Here is a 22,357-nt window from a genome sequence, read left to right on the forward strand (position 1 = left end):
CTTATAGCACAACGAAAGCGGCGAACACAGTCGGCGATCGTCGGAAATCTGATCAGCGGGTCAAGCGCGTCGGCTTTTATACAGCAATCATCGAATGTTCCAGATTAAACGTTGGGACCCGCATGCCTTCTAAAATGTTCTACACCATTCGTGTCAAGCGATGAAATCAGATAACACAACGTTCGGCGACAACAGACAGCGGGTAGAAGCATCGATAACTTTCCAGAAACTTCGGATACATGCAGGCGCGTCCCGCGCTGTGCGATAACATTTGTTCGGCGGCAAAACTTGTCGCCCGATAGAGACAAGTACACGTGTCAATACCCCCCCTCTTAAAAAAGCATCGACCCGATGCTGCAAACAAATCAAAGTAATAAGTAAGCACTGATAGCAAAGAATAAAGCAAAATAGAGAAAGTTCGTTAGCGTCCGTAAAATGGTTTCAGACGCACCACGTGGACCACTTCAGGTCGTGCGCGACGTCGCTGTGAATGCGAAATGCCGTCTGGCACGACCTCATAGTCCAGTGCGCCAATACGTCGGATGACCTTGTAGGGTCCGAAATAGCGTCGCAATAGTTTCTCACTCAGTCCCCGTCGGCGTATCGGGGTCCATACCCAAACACGGTCGCCGGGCTGGTACTCGACGAAGCGTCGTCGGAGATTGTAGTGTCGGCTGTCGGTCCTCTGCTGGTTCTTGATTCGCAGGCGGGCGAGCTGTCGGGCTTCTTCGGCGCGCTGGAGATAGGCAGCGACGTCAAGATTCTCTTCGTCCGTTACGTGCGGCAGCATGGCGTCGAGCGTCGTCGTCGGGTCCCTGCCGTAAACCAACTTGAACGGCGTGATCTGTGTTGTTTCTTGCACCGCCGTGTTATAAGCGAATGTTACGTACGGCAGGACGGCATCCCAGGTCTTGTGTTCGACGTCGACGTACATCGCTAGCATGTCGGCGAGGGTCTTATTCAGCCGCTCCGTAAGACCATTCGTCTGCGGGTGGTAAGCCGTTGTCCTCCTGTGCCTTGTCTGACTGTATTTCAGAATGGCTTGGGTGAGCTCCGCTGTAAATGCCGTTCCTCGGTCGGTGATGAGGACTTCTGGGGCGCTATGTCGCAGCAGGATGTTTTCGACAAAGAATTTCGCCACTTCGGCTGCGCTACCTTTCGGCAGTGCTTTTGTTTCAGCGAAGCGGGTGAGGTAGTCCGTCGCCACGACGATCCACTTATTTCCGGTTATTGACGTCGGAAAGGGTCCCAGCAAGTCCATCCCGATCTGCTGGAATGGTCGGCAAGGAGGCTCGATTGGCTGTAGTAATCCGGCTGGCCTTGTCGGCGGTGTCTTGCGTCGCTGACAGTCTCGGCATGTTCTGACATAACGGGTGACGTCGGCGGTCAGGCGCGGCCAATAATACTTTTCTTGTATCCTCGATAGTGTCCGGGAAAATCCGAGGTGTCCAGCGGTCGGATCGTCATGTAGGGCATGCAATACTTCTGGACGAAGTCCTGACGGGACAACAAGAAGGTAATTGGCGCGGACTGGCGAGAAGTTCTTCTTCACGAGTAGACTGTCTTGAAGCGTGAAGGAAGATAATCCGCGCTTAAATGCCCTGGGGACAACGTCGGTGTGCCCTTCCAAATAATCGACGAGGCCTTTAAGTTCCGGGTCCGCTCGTTGTTGTTCAGCGAAGTCTTCCGCGCTTATTATTCCAAGGAAGGCGTCGTCATCCTCGTCATCTTGCGGCGGCGGGTCAATGGGGGCGCGTGATAGGCAATCGGCGTCTGAGTGTTTTCGTCCGGACTTGTATGTTACAGTGATGTCGTATTCTTGTAGTCTGAGGCTCCACCGTGCCAGCCGTCCTGAGGGATCCTTTAAATTCGCTAGCCAACACAAGGCGTGATGGTCGCTGACGACTTTGAATGGCCTGCCATATAGGTAAGGGCGAAATTTCGCTGTAGCCCAAACGATGGCGAGGCATTCCTTTTCGGTTGTAGAATAATTGCCTTCCGCTTTTGACAACGACCGGCTAGCGTAAGCTATCACGTGTTCATGTCCATCTTTTCTCTGGACCAGGACGGCGCCGAGGCCTAGGCTACTGGCGTCAGTGTGGATTTCGGTATCGGCGTGCTCGTCGAAGTGCGCAAGTACGGGCGGCGACTGCATGCGTCGTTTGAGTTCTTGAAATGCCTCGGCCTGCGGCGTTTCCCACTTGAACTCAACATCACATTTAGTTAGACGTGTCAACGGCTCGGCGATGCGTGAAAAGTCCTTGACAAAGCGCCTGTAGTAGGCACACATGCCAAGGAATCTACGCACTGCCTTCTTGTCGGTGGGCTGCGGGAACTTTGCGATGGCAGCTGTTTTCTGGGGGTCGGGGCGTACTCCGGATTTACTGATGACGTGGCCTAGGAACAAAAGCTCGTCGTAAGCGAAGCGGCATTTTTCTGGCTTCAGAGTGAGCCCTGATGACTTGATGGCCTCTAGTACTGTGGCAAGCCGCCTAAGGTGATCGTCGAAATTTCCGGCGAATACAACGACGTCATCCAAGTATACGAGACAGGTCTGCCACTTCAATCCTGCTAAAACCGTGTCCATCACGCGCTGGAACGTTGCAGGCGCCGAGCACAGTCCGAATGGCATAACCTTGAACTCGTAGAGGCCGTCTGGGGTGATGAAGGCGGTCTTTTCGCGATCTCTTTCGTCGACTTCTATTTGCCAATAGCCAGACTTTAGGTCCATGGACGAGAAGTATTTAGCGTTGCAGAGCCGATCCAATGCGTCGTCTATCCGTGGTGGGCACAAGTTCGCCCAATAAAAGTTAGTTTTCTCGTTCACAGTATTGCTACTGTGTTCTTCTACCCAGCACCTCCACCAGATGTCACGTGGTGGTGAAGTAGAAGAACACAGTAGCAATACTGTGAACGAGAAAACTAACTTTTATTGGGCGAACTTGTGCCCACAAAACAGGCTACACTTATAGCACAACGAAAGCGGCGAACACAGTCGGCGATCGTCGGAAATCTGATCAGCGGGTCAAGCGCGTCGGCTTTTATACAGCAATCATCGAATGTTCCAGATTAAACGTTGGGACCCGCATGCCTTCTAAAATGTTCTACACCATTCGTGTCAAGCGATGAAATCAGATAACACAACGTTCGGCGACAACAGACAGCGGGTAGAAGCATCGATAACTTTCCAGAAACTTCGGATACATGCAGGCGCGTCCCGCGCTGTGCGATAACATTTGTTCGGCGGCAAAACTTGTCGCCCGATAGAGACAAGTACACGTGTCAATATCATTCTGTATCGGTTAACTGTCCTACGCATGGCTGACTACTCTTTCTTTACAAATTCCTTATGTCACTTATGACTGCTTCCGTTTGAGTCAGTGATTGCAGCGAACTGGGTGGTGGGATGAAATCAGGAAACACAAAGGATCGTGTCAGCTGGCACAAGACAGGAGTAATTAGAGATTACCCCTGTCTACCCAAACGTCATATGTTGGATATATTCGCGCTTCTGCGTTCAAGCGTGGACACTTTCGTCTCGCGTTAAGCGATTGAAAGTATCATCGGAGTCGAGTCCTTGCAATTTCGTTTCATCCACTTGCTAGGCTGTGTGCTCTAGCACTGCTGTAAGCTGTGCAAAGAGAGCTTCAGCGCAAGGTGCCTATAGGCAGCTTGCACGGGCTAGAGGTCGCTGCGATGCCCTCATTTATCACTCCAGTATCGCTGCCTCCGGCCACTAGGGATTTCAAAGGAAACGAGATGACATGAAAAGTGACAAGTACACCGCAGCGCTTCGTCGATCATCTTAATGTTACGCACCGAGATAGTTCGTGCTTCTAGTATCGATTACGAGCTTATCAAGTCATCTGGAGCATGCGCACTTGCACATTTCGCCCGATCTCTGACTCTTTTGCCTGGTGATAAGCCATCAGTGATGTCACGGCGAATGAGAATTGCGTTTTTACAATTTTTGCTCCTTCCGCTCGCTAGGCTGCGTGATCTGGCGTTCCTGTCAGCAATGGAAGGCTCTGACTCAAGTTGCCTATAGTCACTTTCACGAATGTGCGGATTGTTCGCCATGCAAACGGCCGACGATGCTCAACCATCCACCGCGGCCGTGGCTCAACAAGCCTACAAAGGGTGGCGTTTCCGCATTGGAAATCACAGCACGTTTCCATTTAGAGATTGCCTTGCAGGGAGTGATGCATATTGTGCATCTTGAAAACTTTCTCTCCTGGCTTTTTTTGTTCATCTGCTAGGGCAATTAATTAGCCTGATTGCGAACACGCTGTCCTATCAAATTATCATTTTTTTTGCATGCTGTCGAGTGGATCGTTTTCAAAGTTTGTATTGCTATATTACCAGTTTCTTAGTGTGCAGTTGTCGATTACTCTCAATCCAGCTTGTTGTGGTGTCTATACCGTGTTCTAGTGCTTTTCTTGGGCTTTTGAAAGAAGTTATTTTTATTACGTTTTTCCCCGCGTTTCTACTTCTTTTTTTTCATTAGGCCTTTATTCTCACGTTCTCTTTTTTGTCCTTGCTGTGCACGTTGTTGTGTTCCTGTGTACTTTGCTCATACAGCCTCCTTTCCAAAGGGGTAATTACGTTTTCCAGTTGTTGGGAATTTCGTTAATGGGTAGCGCCGCCTCTGCCCAAGCTATTTCGAAAACTTCGTGGTCTTTGCGATCAGCCAAAACCGTACGTGCGCTTTACAGTGTTCCTCTCTGCTTAAATACCGTATTTACTCGAATATAGGTTGACGCGAATACTGCTCAACCCCTTTATGTTGGACTCGCTGAGAAATAAAAAGAACAACAAATCCAATGTAGGTCGACCCATACCATATCTCTATTTTTTTTTTAACGAGAAACTTCGAACGCGACGCACTTTTATTTGCCTTAAGCTCGGCTACCAAATCTTTCCACTCGATGTCACCAAGTGCATCCACGTTGTAACTACCAAGAGAAGCCGTTTCCGTCGGATGGTTATGGGGCACCCTCGGCACCGTAAACGATGTCGGCCTCGGTGCCGTACTGTGCGTTGGACATGCAACGTTTCTTAAAAGCAGCCTGAATGGTTTCCAGACGGCCTTTATGCGGCGGGTGCGACGGACGAACGGGTTAGCTTCGTGCTTTTGCTCGCTTCATTCTCGACTATATGTCGAGATTCTTTGGTCACGAATATAAGTCGATAGCTCACTTTTTGAGAATCATTTTCGACAAAAAAAAGGAGGTCGACCTATATTCGGTTCAAATAAATGAGGTAGTAGTGTTTTGTCTCTGTGGCCGTTGTTTTATCTTCGGAGTGCTTAGTATTAGTTTGTGCGCTTATCGTGCTGCTTCATTCTTAGTTGCTTTTTAAAAAAAAAACTTTCCAGCCTCTCCGATCGGCCAAAGCTGCTACATTGACGTAATTTTTGTGAACGTTTAGACGATTGCGCTCGCGAATTACTTCGGTATAGGCATGTCGTGGCAAAAAATCAATACGCCAGACAAGTAAACGTGCCACGGACATGCAATCTCAGCCGGGCGCTAAAAGAGAGGGGACGTGTTTGGCGTGATTGGAAATCCTCTGCTTTTCAATAAAGTTTGTTCTGGCGGCGTTCGAACACTGGTACGTAGCACAGAGATTAGCTAGTTTGCAGTGTAAGAAACGACATCGAGAACAAGAACAACAAAAGTCGACTTTTTTTTTTAGTTCTCCTATATGACAATTCGCTCCCTTTCAAGCGACGCAAATATTTCTGAGCAACTCTCACATTTCATTCTGCTCTTTTATCGTCGTTTTCTTCACCCCTCCTCCCCCTTCTCGTAGAGTGCTTGATCGATTCCAATTAACTGCGAAATCTGGGCTAAACCGGGCTTAGAAAGATCGCAGCCCGGCACGAATCACGTCGAGTCCTCTCGAAGGAAGGAACGTAAAGTCGATAAACAAAGAAACGAACCGAAAAGGAGTAATCTTCTATATCGCCGTCAGCGCCTCTCAAAGCCCATCACTTTCGTCCTCTTCGTGAGCCTTTATGATCGCTTTCGTGCGGATCTCGGAAAGCATTAAGTGCCGACATCGATGCTTCATTGCAGGTGGAGAGAATAAAGTAAAAAGAGTGGGAGAGAGGCAATAGTAACGAGCGAAAGTACTTCGACAGCAAACGAAGCATGACTTAGCGCAGTACCGTACAGTGTCATCGTAGCTGAAGAAATTTCTCGCGAAATTAAGGATAAAAAAAGAAAGCACTTAAGCCACGGTGAATACCTCCGCCGCAATATGTGGCTCTGCTTTCGTTTCCTTCTTTAGTTGTTGTTGTTCCATACCTTTTGATTTCAATTATTTGTCCACTGATCTTACTTGTCTTGGATAGGCCTCACTAATTGAAGTAGCATACAGTGCTTTCGTAGCTTATAAAGAATGTCGTTCAATTGGTCAAGACGAAACCAGTTAAGCCGGGGCGTATCCTTCCGCCACGTGATGGTTACCTTCCATGTTTGCTGTTTCTTTTTCGCTTTTTTTCCGCTTTTGTTTTCCTTGATGAGCGCATTCACGTGACTCATCTTGGATGTAGCGTTGCCAGTGCGAGCTTTCATGTTTCTTCTTTTTTTGTTTTGTTTCTGCTCGCCGGAGTCGCCAGATCACGCCGATGTCTTCCACGACCGGACTACTTTTTTCGCGAACATGAAACGAAGTTCGCTTAAGATTTTCCGTTGCGTCTTCCGAAACATGAGCAGTGTGTTGCTATATGTTCATATGCCACATACCGCCCGGGTGAAGTTTAACAGGCTGAGAAGCACGCTAGTTTGCAGAGCACCGCCGGACTACCTTTCTCGCGCGTAGGAGTCGGGATGTGCGTCGGCTTCACGCGTTTCTCGCTGCGTATGGCGTAAATGGCAATGCGCATAAGGGTGCAATAAAAAAAAATTCGTCTGAGAGAGAGGGTTTGCATAGAGCAAAAAGGTGTTATTTCTGCTTTCTTTCATGGAGAACGTGACGCAGCGCCGAAAAAGTCGTCTGCTCAAGGCTTGCTGCATTTGCTGTTGTCAGAAAGGGAAAAACTCTGGCGATTGGGAGGAACGGACGTAGTTTAACCGAAGGAGCGGAAAAATAAGGATTGCGTTGCCCGCTGTTTGAAGAGCGTCAAAATCTCTTTGACGGCGATGATTCCAGTGGAGTCTTTTTTTTTTCTTCATTATTCCTCTTACTTTTCCTTCCGAAGGTATCACCAATTTCTCTTTTTTTTTTTTTGTGGCTGCGTAAGCAGCGCGGGAAAAGGGGTGGGGGGCGCGATAAAGATTAATCGTGCGTGCAATCTTCCCTGGAGCGGCATTTGCTCCTTCCGAACCTCTTCCCATCTACACTTCATGTGTGCTATGGGTCCGATCGCGGAGAGATTTCGGACGCTTAAGAAACACTTAGCGCATCTCTAGATGATGGCCTCGCCTAGAAAAAAAGAGGCGCCTTTTTTTTTAGTTGGAGAGGAGAAGCAGGCGAGAAAATACGAAAGGGCGAGAAAGTTTCAAGCACCGGCAGTTGATGGGATCATCTCTAGGAGAGCATTGGGAAAGTGATTTCTTGCTTTACATTTGTCGTTAGCTTTCCGCTGTGTAACTAGCTGAGGATAAGAGAATTTGCGTCGCTTTTAGCGTTGTGTTTTTTATTTTTCTTGTCGTTCTGTCGACGCAATATTTATGACATTTGCGAATGCTTTACGCTTATAGTGAGTTACAGGCAGATGCCGACGACGGTGATTTCGGGATTATCTATACATGACTGCTTTCCAACTTTAATGCCGAGCGAAGGAAAACGGCGTTTCTTGCGTTAGCGACGAAATGGAGTCGCGAATAGATGAAGCGAGGTTCTGGTTAAATGGGAGCCAATAGCGAGGAAATTTTTTATGACCCTCTAAATTGGAAGTTTGAGCCTTTTTGACGAATTGTAAGTGAAATTTCACATTGTGATGTTCCAGCCTCCGCCCCCCCCCCCTTTTTTCTTTTGCCCCACTTTAACGTATGTCTTTCTCTTCCCTTTACTTAATATGCTGCTTGAAATATCCGTAGCTGTTTCTACAAGTTGCTTGTGCAGGATGATAAATATAATGATGATAATGATCATCATCATACTTGGTTGGGCCAAGTACGGGGGGTTTGAACTCGCTGACATATATAGGAACGAATGGAGAAATAATAAATTTGATAATTTAGAAAAAATATATATATGCACATAAATTTGTGAATGTTATTGGGTGCGTTTCTCTTATTACTTCTAACGTTGGTCGTGTTGCTATAAAATTAGAAACATCAGGAAATAAGTATAATATTATAGTAAGTATAATATAATATAAGAAATTATAAGGTAAGAACGCGTTAACTTTAATATCTGTGTAACAGAACGCGTCGGCGGAAGTACGTGGCATGGTATGCGATGTTTTTTTTTTTTTTTTTGCTTCTCGTGATAGTTCTTCTGAGAATGTACGTACACAGTAATGGAACAGCCTATTTCGCCTGCCTTGCTACAGAGTCGTGACTTGAAGTTCATGTAATCCGTCTTGCTCCTAATCTGATCTAATTCGGTTAGTGCTCGGCTAGTGTGTTAACAAAAGGTTCTCGTTTGTGTGGTGTTCTTTCTTTCTTTCTTTCTTTCTCCGTTTTTCTTTTGTGCAAGACTACTCCTTGTGATCCGACGAAGAACAGAGTTAAATCCCGGATAGATAAAGCACGCTTTATTCAAAATGACTGCAATAAAGAATCGAACCTATCGGTATCTTTTTTTTCGTCGTAAGTGAAAATCGCAAAAGTTTCGGTTAACTAGGAAAGTTATGCCGAAGATCGCCTTTGTTCTTCTGACACTTCGACTAAGGAGCTGCAAAGTTCCAGCGCGCAGCTATCACTAGAGGTTTACGCGATTATGTTACTGCTTATGGCTCTCTTTGTTTTTTAGATTAAGAGTGCGCGATTGTTGTAGTAATCCTGCTAAAAGTTGACCACTCCTATTGGCACGTCCGTAACTACAGCGATGCAGGCAAATTAGGTTAAAGTTATTCGCGTTCATACAACACGCAGCGAAAGCGACAGGAACGTAAGCCGCATCACGACAATGGCGATGTTCGTTTAAAACGTCGTTTCGCTGCCAAAGCGTAGGGGAAAATAGCGAACTCGTTATGTCTGGTCAGGTTAAGTAAAAATCTGCGCTGCTATTCTGGCAGGAAAAGCTCTCCTTTTACTGACTACGCGCGGAAATGAAGCTTCTGTGCCTGCACTTGTTGGGGGCAAAAGTTGCGGGCGGGCGCGGGAAGGGGGGGGGGGGGGGGGAGGCTTCAAGCGTGAGGTGGTTTCAACGAGCGAAATCGTTCAGGCGTAATCTCTGGCGTAAAGAGACGTCTGTGTTTGCAAGCACTCAAATCCAAGATAAAAGGTTGGTTCCGCGGAGTGCGCACAGAATCACCGCGAAATTATGGAGGATGTTTTTCAGAGTCCGAACGCGGTTGCCGCGCTCATAATTAATCTCTTCTTTCGTCTTTTTTTTTTCACCTGTTTCTCCATGGCAGTCCTCGTTAGAAAGATATCCTGCGGCACCTTTTGTTTCCGGATTACCCACGGATGCATGACAATCTCGGGCAGCTTAATCTCGACAGAGATTCTTTTTTTTTTTCTACCTGTCGTGCCACTAATTATTACACAGCTCGTGCGGCCAGTTAGCGTCGTGTAGCACTTTATTTTTCTGACGTCCCATTCTTGTGGAATTAAGCCTTCCGCCGCAATGCGGCTGTTTTCTAGTTCGCGGGGCACCTCATTAACATATCTGCGATCTGTAGTTTGGCTCAAGTTGTTGTCGAGAGTCTGTGATCCCCCACTATTTGCGGGCGTGTGGGCCGCAAACGTCGCTATCTTTTCTTTGGGTAGTAAGCACGCCCAGTTGTCTTCAACGTGACCGCGGCGCGAATGAGAGCAATCGGGCTCTCTGTTTTCTGCCGCTGCGCAAACGTCAAGTCATCCGAAGTCCTTCACGAAAGATACACTAGCAGAAAGCGACGCTTTCAGTACAGTCGCCAGCTGGCGCCTCGCGAAAACAAATTTGGGCAGCTGGTGGATTTCATGTGCACACATTTAACGGTGGTTTTCACGTGTTTCCTATGCGCAAGGATTATTTGCCCACAGAGTCGAAGAGTACCAGGTCCATGGAGTCACAATGATAGCTGTGTTGTTATTGCTTCAATGAAATGACGTAGCAGTAGCGGGTAACTGTTGGTGCTTCATACTTCGGGCGTTCCTACAATAGTAACTGCATTTATAACTATCGCGGTCGCCGCTAATCTTTGGTAGCTATCATGATAGCAATAGCCATGCTGATGGTTGTAACTGCTTTGTGCTTCGGTGGAGGTTTCAGTTGTTACGGTGGCGAGAGCTATTGCTGTCACTGCTATCGCTGTCCGAGCTGGGACAGCGATAGCTGTCGTTTTTATTGCAGTATTAATAACGATAGCTCTGGTAGATAACCACCAGAACTACGTAATTTGAGCGCCTGTTCAGCGGTGACAGCGTTGACACCTACTTCTGTCACTGGTAACGCTGTTCCAGCAGTGTTACAGATGTCCAATGTTTCGCGCCGCAGCAACAAGGGATATGATTGACAGAGAGCGGCAGCAGTTTCGTAGGTAGAGTGCAGCTTCATCTGGGTAGGCTGTGTCAGGTGCGTTCCGATAATGACGGCTGTCGCGGTCGTTTCTGAAACTGCGATGGCTATGACAGTCGTATCGTATTTTTTTTTGTGATACCTGCGATTTTGTTTCAACAGCATTGTACGTGCAGATAGAGCATATCTTCAATGGACTGTGACATTCGCCTGAGAAACAGGGCATGTAAGGCATTTGATGACGGCGGAAGTTGGAAAAGGTTCTAGTACGCAGGAAAGTACAAAGGAAGTACAAAAATCAAAATTGGTGGGCGAGTAGCGTTTAAGATCAAGTTTAGCGTCGGCGGTTAAAGCCGGCCTTTACGCGCAGAAGCAAAAAAAAAAAAAAATATCATAGTTTCTTATCGCTGGCGCGACATTCTATTTTCGCAGCCGTACAAAAGAACACTCTAATGAGCCTGTCTTTGTAACTACGTCTTTTAATAATGTTAGTGTGTTCCTGGAGTCGGAAACCTGCAATGTAAGGACTGCGTAGTGGGAGAGGTCATCCGTCGTCTTCCGCTTCTCCTTTGTCCCTCCGTCTCCCTTGCGACCGCTAATACACGATATCTAAGAAAGACTGCAGATTGGTTCTACGCAGTGCCTTGTATTGCAAGCTCCGGCCAATGTGAAGCACGGGAGCCAATCACGAGGTCGAGCCTCTTCTCTAAAAATGAGCTCTTCTATGCCGTGGCTGGATAGATCGGTGCCGGTACTTGAAGCTGGAAGTCGGTTGTGCACGCCCTGGGGGGATACTTCCGACTCTCGAAAGTGCCATGTGTTGCTCTTTCCCAAGGAACCGCTAGGCATAGGACAGCACCTGGCGGTTCCTTGATACATCCACCGTGAACATTTTATTTTACCTAGCCATCTCTTTTTCTCGGTGCACTAGTGTTGAGTGGCGAAGAGATCTCTTCGATTGGCTCCTTGTATGCGCTAGCCTGTATAACATCGAGCGGATGCCTGAGATTGCTGCGAACAACCGTAGGTGGTCCAGTTTCCTTTGAAAAAACGCCATAGGGCTTTTTTTTGAAGCCTTGTACATGCAGGCCAAAGTCCGGAACGTTCATTTGTGAGTGTGTTCACAGTGACTGCCTGTTTTGCTTATTGCGATAGCAGTCATACGTGGATGCTTGCGGCCGCTTCCGCCGTTATGTAGAACTGTTCCGCTATCGACGGCAAATACGCGGCCCGCACGCGAAGAGTTGGGCGAGGGGGAGGGAGGGTGTTCTCCAGAGATGCGGAGTGCGTTCGACTGCAAAAAACGGCGAATAAGAGTGGACGCATCGACTCGATGTTGGAGCCCGGCCAGCATTCTGCCTTCCGCTGCTGGCGTTAGCGTTATGCACACTCACGATAGCGTTCCTGCTGAGCTGCCGTGTGTATTCACCTGAGTGGGACGGCGTTGTCAGAAGAGCGTCGGATGGTGTACAAGTGCGAAACTAAATCTCGTTATCGCTGTCATTGCCTCCCTTTTCGTGCAACCAAACCATTAGCACAAAAAGCATTCTTGTGCAACCAAGCCCAGCTTTCTATTTTTTTGGCGTCTACCGCCTGTTTATATTTTTTTTGGTTTGCCCGATCCCTAAAACAGTGGATTAAAAACAAAACAAAGAACAAACAAACAACAGTGTATAGCTTTCGTTGACCTGTGTTCTACATCTAATCTTTCCCAGCTCGTACAACAACCAACTCGCGTTATACCCTTCATGTGCAAATGTACTCGAACTTGTGCTCACCAACTATCCCGATTTTCTCTTCCCTAACCCTACTGCCAGGTCTAAGTGATCACCTTACAATACACTTTACTACGTCATCGCGCTCACGCCACAGGTCGAAACTTTCGAAAATAATCCGCGATTACGGGAGAGCAGACTTTCAAGCCGTTAATACTGCTTTCGAAAAGTTCGTCGACAAGTTCTTTCCGCAGTTCTGGGAACGCACAGTGCAAGAGAACTGGCGGTTATTTCAAACACAATCAAAGCGCTCATCGATCAATATATTCCGCTGCGAAGAATATCTAGCAAGAGACGTTCGCCGTGGTTCAACATATCGTAAAAGCGCTTACTAAACAAGAAAAAGCGCATGTTTCGCCGCTGCAAGAAACTTATGACTGACAGAGCAAGGTTGGCTTATCAATCTACCGCTGCGGACTATAAACGTGCTCTCATCGGTGCTAAACACAATTATTTTCATTCAACCCTTCCTTCTTTACTTACTCCAAATCCACGCAAATTTTGGAATGCTAAGGGAATGCGCGAATCTGACGAAGTTCGCTTGAAGAACGATCGAGGAGTCTCAAATAAACAGTGCTGTATCTTACTCAATGACACATTTTCATGATCGTTTTCACATGTTGCACCAATAACCGTTCCTATTATTTCTGCACCAGACTTTTTTCAAGTGGACCCTATCCTTATCGACGGGGTAGGCATTTTCAAACTCATTCAAGTTGCAAAACTTTCATCGTCAGCTGGTACCGATGGTATTAACTACAAGTTTTTGAAGAACACCCAGACTTATTCATCCATGATACTGTCGTATGTCTTTTCGCAGCCATTGCAGAGCGCCACGTTGCCGGACGACTGGAAGGTGGGAAAGGTGGTTCCGGTGTATACATCTGGGGATGTTCATAGACCCCACAACTACAGGCCTATCTCATTAACATCAAATCCGTGCAAGCTGCTTGAACATACAATATATTATAACCTAATGTCGCATCTCGAATCGAACTGTTTCTTCAGACCTAATCAGCACGATGTTCGCAAAAACACCACTCCTGCGAAACTCAACTGGTCGCGTTTACCAATCATTTGTTTTGCATTTTAGATAGTTCATGATTTGTGGATTGAATTTTTTTAGATTTTGCGAAGGCATTTGATACTGTGTCACATTGACTACTACTTTTCAAGCTTAGTAAACTAAACCTTGATACTAATCTGATGAAGTGGATCGAGTGTTTTTTTGGAAGGCCGTACCCAGTACGTTTCAATTAATGACCGTGACTCACCTGTATGCCCCGTAACATCCGGAGTTCCCAAAGGCTCCGTACTAGGCCCTCTGCTTTTTCTAATTTATATTAACGACCTTCCTGATTCCATTGACTCACAAATTAGACTCTACGCTGATGACTGCGTATTACATAGACAGATATCTAAACCTTTTGATACAGCCCCTCTTCAATTTGATCTGGATAACATCTCCACTTGGTGTCACACCTTGTTTATGAAACTAAATATTGGTAAGTGCAAAGCAATGAGAATAACGCGGACGCCTAACCAGTCTTCATGCAGCTACTTCCTTAACAACTCTTCTTTAACTTCAGTCTCTGATTATAAGTATCTTGGCGTATACATTACTGCCAACCTATCATGGAAAATACACGTTGCACATATCACTAATATTGCTAGCCGCACACTTGGTTTCCTTCGCTGCAATTTTCCCCTGGCTCCTGTGTCCCTAAAACTACTTCTATATAAGACTCCTGTGCACCCGAAACTAGAGTATGCCTCTTCCGTCTGGGATGCCCACACCAAATCACTTATACAGGTCCTCGAATCCATCCAAAATCGTTCTGTTCGTTTTATGCTTTCTAATTATTCTCGTTCAGCCAGTGCAACCTTTCCTTACGCCGTGGTATTTCTCGTTTATGCCTCTTTCACAATATATATTTCACCAATGACGCTCTAAAACGATCACATTTTATTGCTGCCACTTACTTTTCATCCTGCATGGACCACCGGTTCAAAGTTGGCGTGCCAAGCTGCCGGACTAATCTTTATTTGGATTCGTTTGTTCCGAAGACAAGCGTGGACTGGAACCACCTTCCTGCCTCCATCGTGTCCATCGCAGTACCAGAAGCCTTCAAGTCTACTGTATATAAACATCTTCATTAACCTGCCTACTACAAGTGTATTCTTGTATACCCAGTTGGCATTCTTGTATTCTTGTATTCTTGTATACCCACTCCTCTCTGTAACGCCGAACGGCCCTGAGAGTAAATAAATGAAAGGAAATGAAATAGCAGCCAGCAAAATGACAGAAACCAGTTTGGATAGCCGTCGTGCTCTCACATCTGCCAGAAATACATTAAGCGCTTTTGTGCCCCTAAAGAGAAGTGCGCAGAACTGCAAAGTTAGCCATGTCATCGTCGCGCCTTTTGAGATGCTGCTCTCTGCCTCAAAGGTAGGCCTGCAATCACACACACACACACACACACACACACACACACACACACACACACACACACACACACACACACACACACACACACACACACACACGCACACGCACACGCACACGCACACGCACACGCACACACACGCACACACACACACACACACACACACTCGGACGTGCGCATGACAACGAATCTTCAACCAGACGCAAGGGTTTCGTGTACCTCTTGGCGAACGATTCCTAGCGCGATGTGGTGATGGCGAACCCGCAGTGACCTTATTATCGCTCTGCAACCCCCGCAGAGAAAAGAAGGGCCTTGGCCCCGGGAATAATAGCGTGACGACCCGCCATCCCAGCTTCGCCAGACCCACGCCAAATAAGCAGTGCCGATTGGAGTCAAGGAAGCGGACCGAAGGCCGACACTGCCCGCTTTGGAAGGAGGGAGGAAAGAGAGGAGTAGGTTTCCAACCCGGGGTTCACGCTGCAGGGGGGGGGGGGGCTGAGAGAATCCGGCCACCTGTCGCCTACTGAAGCCAAAGCTCGTGGTCACACTCTCTCTGGCTTCTTCACAACCTCGCCAGCCCCATCCTCAGCATAGAGCGATGCCTTTCCATCTTCCTCGTGCAAAATCTCAACCCGGTTCGCCGGGGCCCGCACATAAATATACGGAGGCACACGACCGGGAGCGTCGAATGGAGGACACCAAGGCCACACCGGTCTGTCTGTTCGCTCGCTTTCTGACCGTTCGGTTCGTTCGCTCGCGCACTGTGTGCTTCGTCTCACGAATTCCGTATACGGTGCAGCGAAGGCTAGTAGGGCTTCGTGTCACGTCAGTCACCACGGAGATCCGACTGCGCGTTCTGTGAAGGCAGCAAGGGTCAGCCATTTGCGCGCTTCTAAATCTTAGCGACGAACCTTCGGGTCTAGTCGGCGTCGCGTGGAAGCTGATTGAGGGCGGGCAATGGAGTAGCCTTTATTCTGGTTACCTTTTCCCGGCTGGCTGACGCGACCCGTAGCTTTCGCCGCACTGCGCGGAATTAGGCAATGCTGGGGGTATAGACCGACTCCACACGCCCCCACGCAGCCCGTCTTCCCCGGCTCCCCACCGACATTCACGCAACGGTACGGCACCGCTTAGTCGTGCGTTGTTTGGTGACGCACGTGGAGGATATAATCCTACTGTGCCAGAAAGATGCGCCCGGGCGATCCGGATGAACTGCACGAGCATGGATTCTTCGCGCCTTCCAGCGTCTGTCTCGGGCCGCTCGGCCAGTGCTGGGGGTCGAGGGAGAAGAGAGCTTCGACCGTGGGCGGTTGGCGAGACGACTCAGTGAGTGCCGGAGACTCTGCGGAGTTGTACTTCGAGTGGACGGGTCGTGTAGTCGCGGAGAGAAGGTGGTGTTTTCGCTTTGTGGTCGGATGCTGAGTTACCTGCGTAGGTTGGACCGTCGATGCGGTACTTGCTGGCGTCGTTTAGAGGTCAGTGACTCTGTGACCGTAGGTATGTGTCTCTGAATCCGGGTCCGTTACTGGCAGTTTAGGTTGTGCGAACATTTGTCTCCTGTTCGTTTGAGCTTGTGGCGGTCGGTGTTCGAGTTGTTATAGGCGACGATTTCATTTTCAAGTGATGTATTCTTCATTTCACCGTCCGCGAAAGGTTATAGTGGCAGAAAGCAGAGGCATGCGCACTTAGATGGTGTCGTGGTTCAGTGTTTCTATTTGGCTTTCAGAATTTTCGTTTCCTCTGTGTATGTAGATCCGGCCAATAAACGAAAGCCGATAGGTGGAAGTTAGCGCTTATCCCCGTGTGTCCCTTTACCTTGTGCATACGTTTTAGTTCGTCCTGTTTCAGTTCACCTCATGATGAAAAACCAACTGGCCCAATCTTTCACTTTATTAAGGTGGCAGATTCTTCGTTGCACACGCAGTGATCACTTCCGTCCTCTTCTTCCTATTTCCGCTTTGCCTTACCGTTAGTGTAGGGTAGCAAATCGGACGCTCGTCTGGCTGACCTCCCTGCCTTTCCTCTCTTTGCCATCTCTCTGTCTTCAACGAAACTATGAGAACGTTTCCGTTGTTTCTGAGGTACCGGCCAGATGAAAGTTGACATTCATGTCGTCTCAGGCAGAGTGTAACCCATGTTTGTGGAGTAAGCTGGCGTCCCTAGGCATCTCATTGATCTTCACACCCTGAGAGTAACGGATCCTACATTTAATTCACTTGCCCGGCCGCGAACACGATCGACAGGACGAAGTGTCCGTTAGGGCTTTTTTTCTGCAATCGTGACATTTTGTTACACATTGTAAGAGGTGGATGGGCTCCCATGTTATACCACGCAGCCCTGCGCAACCCCGCGCTGCCTTTAAGTGCTGACTCACGATTATGTCCTTCCCTTATCCACTTGTTGCAACATTTACAGTGCGCTTGACTTGTAGTTTTGAAGCACTTCTGTGAAGTCCGGTTATTCACGACTCTCCGCGTGAGTTTTAGCAGCCGCATTTCAGAGTCGCACTCGGTCTGGTTCTAAGATCCAATGTCGGCTAGATATTCTGGTGCACATTATTGCTGCAGCGGTTACGTTCCCATCTCTCGCACTATCTATCGACTGTGTCTTGCGCACGACTTGCTAGGGAACGCTGCTATATTTCAGCAAGATATTCCTTCTTTTAAATTCACGGAGAACTCTTTTGTATCCTTGGCGTGTTTTATAGGGCTTGGGCCCCTAACGTTTTGCCACAACACAAGCTTTTAGAAAGCCTTCACTAGGATAGTTAGGTACGCTGACGTTCTTAGCTTTGTATAATTCTGGCCATTCTATTCCGAGACTGCGGATTATATGACGAACTATATCGTTCACACGCGATGTACTTGCTTAGGCCCTCTATTCGCATGTTCACTTTTTTTTCGAAAAGCTCCCATAAGATAGCCGACGGGTGGGTGATGTCGATGTTGTAGCATTGAAGTCATTGTCAGGGCGAGCTGGTTACATAAATTCTGGTCCACTGTCCCGTACTGCGAATTTACTGTTCTTAGTAACCTCTGCTGTGTATTCGATATGTGTTCCAGAGTTTCAGTACGGATACGGTCTTGCGGAGTCTCGCTTATAGCGGATGATCTTAGATGTAACGATAAAAATCTGAATTTAACATTTCGACAGGCATCTCGCGTACAGCAATGCTGTTTTTGAGGGAAATGCGCAGGAGGATACAAAGCCGTTTTTCGTAACATAAAAAAAAACGCTATCGCCAGGCTAGTTATACATTTACCTGTAAATGGCTGGCTTGAGTCAGCTACGTCAGTAAATTGCAGAGTGGTGCCACAGTGCTGTGGTTCCACCTTTAGGGCAACAAACGTAACGATTATGACAACAAAATATTCAGTAAAAAAAATGGATGCTCCTCTTTCTGCACATTTCCACAAAAACACACGTTTCTATAAAGCGTTTACTTTTGGAACGATCGAATTTTTACTCTTTTCTGTTAGCGTCAGATCACGGTGTATACTGTAATTGGTGTCACTACAACTTGCGTGCCGTTATGCTTAGCAAATGCGCTGCACCTTCTATTTTTGTTAGAAAGGCGCGAAAACCTTTGGAACGTGTCTCCAGTTCGAGTTGGAGTTTTCGAGCCGCAGTCCTTGTATGTTTGGCGTAACGAAAAACGGCGCGGTGTGTCCGTTCGAACCAGGACATGGCGTTTGCCAGCTGTGTTCCCGGTGGCCTTTGGGCAGCCGCTAGGCGGCGTTCCTCCATCGGTACGGCGCTGCTGCGCGAGTTCTTTGAACCGTCAGCGAGTTCCCGAGGTCCCGGATGCGAACACCGTCCATCCCTGCCGGTGGACCGGAGGCAAAGGTAAGCGAAAGTGAATAGAAACATGTGGGCAACAGCGCAAACAGACGACCGCAAGAAGCGAGACACGTACGCACAAGCGCCGACTAACAACTGGTAACAACAAACCAGTTGTTAGTCAGCGCTTGTGTGTCCGTGTCTCCCTTCTTGCAGTCGTCTGTTCGCGCTGACACCCATGGTAACAGCGCAAACAAACGACCACAAGAAGCGAGACACAACCAGTTGTTAGTCGGCGCTTGTGTGTACGTGTCTCCCTTCTTGCTGGTCGTCTGTTTGCGCTGTCACCCATGGCAACAGCGCAAACAGACGACCACAAGAAGCGAGACACAACCAGTTGTTAGTCGGCGCTTGTGTGTACGTGTCTATCCCCAAGACTGCGACAAAGTACGGAAGGAGAACGCGGCAATACTATGTTCCAGCCACATTTAATAAATTGCCTACGCCTGTGTTAGAAGCAAACACAAGACGTGAGATTAAGAAACAACTTAGAATTGTCGATGTTTGATGTAACATTTAGTATAACTGTTCGACTTTTGCTCCGACCCGCTAATAGCTAACTCCGCTATTAACCCTGTGCAATTTTCTGTGACCTGACTGTCAGGCACTGCCAGTCAAGCCCTCTGAGGCTTTGGTAGGCCTGCTATATGTACTCTGTTTTCCTTATGCACAATGAAGATTGTATTGTATTATTGTATGAACCAACTCGCCCAAAACGAAGTGCTGACGAAAGCGAATGAATAGATCGAGCAAATTCGGTGCTGTATATCTTCAGGAAAAAAAAAAAACTATACTGTTAATCGGGTGACAACTGCAGTTGCAGCTATTAGGCGGAACGTTTTTTGCACGTATTTCCTCTTTACGTTAGTGGAACAACGTTTCGCCTAAAGATAGCAAAACATAAGGAAGGACATGGCATAAATTTTTGACCTTTCTTAATCTACTTTCCTTAGGTCAAGTAACAATAAATATGTGAAACAATGCTTAAGTGCAATGGCCAGTAGTGTCCGCAGCAGTGTTCCATACATTATTTGTATCTACGATGTGGCGAAATGATTCCGTACACCTCTAATGGAACTATAATAGAGTAGGCGGAACGAAATTCCACATGCTTAGACATGGTTCTAGTCGTACAGTTGTGCGGTTGGAAGTTCTGGATAAAAGTTACAAGTATGTGGAGCACCCTTCCGAATAACAGGGGCTATACTTCACTAGAACACAGTTTCGCATATTTATTGTTATGTGAATTGCAGTAAGAAGTTTAAATATTCGCGGGGGGGGGGGGGGGGGGGATACTGCCGTTCTTTATATTGTAGCAAAAACATTACTTGGTATAATTGGGCAAAATAGAAACTACTGGTACTTTAGAGCCCCGCGATAGAAGCGGAGAGGCCATCCCAGCCCCGAAAGCCCCACTGTTATACGGTATACGTTATATATGTACGTAATATGTCACAAGATAGATTTGCCAACAAGTGAGTCACGGAGCATTAAATACGACGTAGAACGGGCACTTTCAAGGAATTTCGCCTTCCGCTGTAGGGACTGGGGCTGCGTGCCACAGTATAAGAGAAGAAACAAAACGAAAGCCTGATGGTGGATTTGTTGCTGTGTTCAACACTCGCCCACAAAGCGTTATTACGACTGCTTTTGGTGCGCTTAAAATAAAAAAAAATCAAATGACGAGTGTGTCGCCTCATTACCCATTGAAAAGAGTGTCTCGCAAAGTCTTATCAGTCTCGAAGACCTCGAGTATGCGCACCTGCGTCGTGCCAAATGAAAAATGCTGAGTAAACCATTACTGCACGTTACATAAAAAAAAAAAACGAGCTGCGTTTACTAAAGAGACCATCCTTGGGCTTCTTAATGACATGATAATATCTTATTTTTATGCGCCCCCTCTCTCTTTTTTTAATTTTCTCGAGGCTGTTGAAACGTGGCACGAAATTTTTTAATACGGTGTCGCAATGGAAGCGACTACAATATAAATTGCGTAACGAGTCGTAGAACATACGATTTTGTATATTGTGCTCCTGAAGCTGTGCTTTTCGGCATTCTTTAATTTGGTTTTTAGAAATTCCTGGTGGAAATATCAAAGCTTGGGCGGCTGAAATGCGCGATACTAAAGTTTGCTTTGTGCTCGACGGCGAACCAATAAGACCTTTTGAATAGCACACCAAATATAGAAAGGGATGTGACCTCGTCGGAAGCAAGCAGACTGCGAGACTCTAAGGAAAAGGTGTCTGAATGAAACATATGCTTTTGAAGGTGATGTAGAAGGATATACCAATTTTGATTCGTATCCAATTTTGGACTCTTCAGTGCCAATATCTACGCTGACTTTGTATTGCGTGCAAACTTCATTGTAGTCGATACAACCTTGTCTTCAAATGTGCTGGGATATTACCTGTCGTGTGTGCTTGTGTTTGGCTATCGCTTTCATTGTAGGCTTAGTATGTTGTCCCTGCGGTAGGTAAATCACTGTTCTGGCTCTTACAGCATGTATTTGTTTGATCATGCGCCAGTGACTTGATTATTCGCTCATTCGTTCATTGTGTCGATATGTGCCAGAGGCTAGGACGACAACCACGACGACCGCCGCCACGGCAACAACAACAACGACGACGATGACAGCGACAATGACAGCGACAACGACAACGAGAACGACAACCCCGACAACAGCAAGAACAACAACAACACCGGCGACAACGAGAGCGACAACCACAACAACAGCGACGACGACGACGACAGCGACAACGACAATGACAGCGACAATAACAGCGAAAACGACAACGAGAGCGACGACCCTGTCAATAGCGAGAACAACACCAGCGACAACGACAGCGACAACCACCACAACAACAATACCAGCGACAACGAGAGCGACAACCACCACCACAACAACAACAACAACGACGACAGCCACAACTACAACAACAAAAACAACAGCGCTCGCTTGTCACGTAGGCTGGTCTTCGCCCTCATCGGTCCGTAGCCGATGGAAACCGCACGTTCGCTTACGCGAGCACAGCGCGTGCCGCAGATTGGCGCCAACCCTCGAAGCATATTTTCTGTACGCCAGTCCAGTACACGCCGGAAATTGTGGGCTCGAAAGGGCGCAGTCTCGGCCCCGCTCATTAAAGCAGCTGCCGCCTCAGACGCGGGGAGCGCCGGCTCGCCGTCGCGGAAATCATTGCGTTCGCTCGCGCACAAATCGAACCGCGAGAGGGCGGAAATTAATGAGAGCGCGCGCAGGGTTCTTCTTGTTCCTGGGGCTCAGCAGCGTGTGTGACGCTGTACCGTGGTGCTGGGACTAGCATACCGATTGCTATGCGTCACATTGCTGACGCCGCAGTGGCACGTTAAGCAGGAGCACAGCTGCGCGAATCGGGAATCACCGTTTCGTAGTCTCCGTAGTGTCGCACTATCGCGTACAATTCATTGCGCGCACGTTAAATGGTAATGGGCAAGCTGATAAAGATATAGACAGAAATCTTAGCTGCTGATTTGGTGCATGTGCGAGCGAGTGGGTGAGTTATCGTCGCAGGGGTCGGAATTTCTGAGTGTCGGTAATCTCAAGCTTTACGGTATCACTCAGAATGCGCGCTTTAAATTGTTATCGTCGGGAAGCTAAGGGACATACTGCCATAAAATTTGCACATGCACACTTCAGCG

The 22,357-nt window shown here is 47.6% G+C and overlaps 1 protein-coding gene across 1 annotated transcript in view; it reads left to right on the top strand.

Moving 5' to 3' along the window:
- LOC126529197 (BAI1-associated protein 3-like) overlaps positions 1-22,357 on the top strand; it is a 515,162-nt gene that overhangs the window by 193,324 nt on the left and 299,481 nt on the right. The window lies entirely within an intron of this gene.

The sequence above is a fragment of the Dermacentor andersoni genome, chromosome 8 (genome assembly GCF_023375885.2).
Source record: "Dermacentor andersoni chromosome 8, qqDerAnde1_hic_scaffold, whole genome shotgun sequence".
Lineage (NCBI taxonomy): Eukaryota > Metazoa > Arthropoda > Arachnida > Ixodida > Ixodidae > Dermacentor > Dermacentor andersoni.